This window comes from Microtus oregoni, unplaced genomic scaffold, assembly GCF_018167655.1.
Source record: "Microtus oregoni isolate MIOR12 unplaced genomic scaffold, Mior012 000054F_ref0000373, whole genome shotgun sequence".
NCBI lineage: Eukaryota > Metazoa > Chordata > Mammalia > Rodentia > Cricetidae > Microtus > Microtus oregoni.
Window position 1 is genome coordinate 3,657,144 of NW_024543830.1, and position 1,064 is coordinate 3,658,207.

The window sequence follows — 1,064 nt, forward strand, 5'->3', positions numbered from 1 at the left end:
TGGGTGCCGGTTGGAGGCGTGGTCTATGCAGATGAGGGGCGCGCAGGGGCTGTCCTGTCCGCAAACTCTGCGGGAACACGCTGGATTTCCAGCGCGGCGTGGAAGGGTGCCTTGGCCCGCGGAGAGCATCGAGTCGAAGGAATGGGGTGCGCGTCCAATAAGGTCCTGGAGTATGCGCGGCGAAGTGACCGTGTGTTCAGAGTGCAGGGCCGGTGCAGCTGAGTCTGGGCTGCAAGACAGCAAAGCATACTTACCTGGCAGGGGAGATACCATGATCACGTAGGTGGTTTTCCCAGGGCGAGGCTCACCCATTGCACTTGGGGTGTGTTGACCCCTGCGATTTCCCCAAATGCGGGAAACTTGACTGCATAATTCCTGTTAGTGGGGGACTGCGTTCGCGCTCTTCCCTGATACCTCTTGTTTTAAAAAAAGGCCTTTTTCTTCCTACAGCTGTTTTTCCTCTTGGTCTTTTTTTATTCTTTTCTATGCTTCTAAATATGTGGTCAAAAGTGCCAAGTTAACTTAAGGTCTTAACCTTACAAGTGACATCTTTAGGAAGTTGGTCCTTAGACTCAGGAGAACATTTCTTCAATTTTGAACTTTTTGTCTTAAAGTCCAGGAGCACTTGTCTTAAACTTTGCTTTGAGACTCCAGACTCTCCTTAATTCTTTTCTGCTCTTAACCCGCACCAGACCCGGGCTCGGGACCAGCACACCCCTAGCTGAAAGACAGATATCTTTGCTAGGAATTCATTCTTCTGATTCATTCAAAACAAAACACCCCTCATGATTTTATTGTCTTCCTAACATAAATTGCCTTCAAACTACATCAGCTCAGTTCAAACGCACCGTTCTCTCTGAGGTGTCCTAGGGCTCCACCTGGCTTCTCCGCCAGTCTCCGCGGTGCGTATCCCCCAATCCCACCCCCAGGCCACCCCCGCCCCCGTCGGACCCTCTCCACTCGGGGTCAAGTTCGTCCATCTCCCTCCCGTCCGAACTCCCTGAGCACTGGCACTGCACTCGCCGCCTTTCCCACGCCGTCCACGCGGAGGCTTCAGCACACAC

At 52.7% G+C, this 1,064-nt stretch overlaps 1 non-coding gene across 1 annotated transcript; it reads left to right on the plus strand.

The window, feature by feature from the left end:
- The first annotated feature begins 246 nt into the window (after positions 1-246).
- Positions 247-410, plus strand: LOC121438096. Its single transcript, XR_005973043.1, has one exon. It is a non-coding gene; the product is annotated as a U1 spliceosomal RNA (small nuclear RNA).
- Positions 411-1,064: the final 654 nt, after the last annotated feature.